The following is a 233-nucleotide window of genomic DNA, read 5'->3' on the forward strand; positions in this document are numbered from 1 at the left end:
GTGGTTATCTACACGGTACTACGCTATTCTAATACCATGGTGAGGGGTCAAGTTTTCATTTTGACAGACCGCCAAAGAAATAAAAGTAGACCCTTCGGCCCGGATTCGAACCTACGCCTCAACTCCCCCAACTATAGACAGATATTATAATTAAAATATCCTTGAGAATGCCTAGAATGACCGGAACGTTGGATTAATAACATAATAAAGTATTATAAGACTATATGAATATT

This window comes from Halyomorpha halys, unplaced genomic scaffold (assembly GCF_000696795.3).
Source record: "Halyomorpha halys isolate HHAL.00 unplaced genomic scaffold, Hhal_1.1 Scaffold1427.1, whole genome shotgun sequence".
Taxonomy (NCBI): domain Eukaryota; kingdom Metazoa; phylum Arthropoda; class Insecta; order Hemiptera; family Pentatomidae; genus Halyomorpha; species Halyomorpha halys.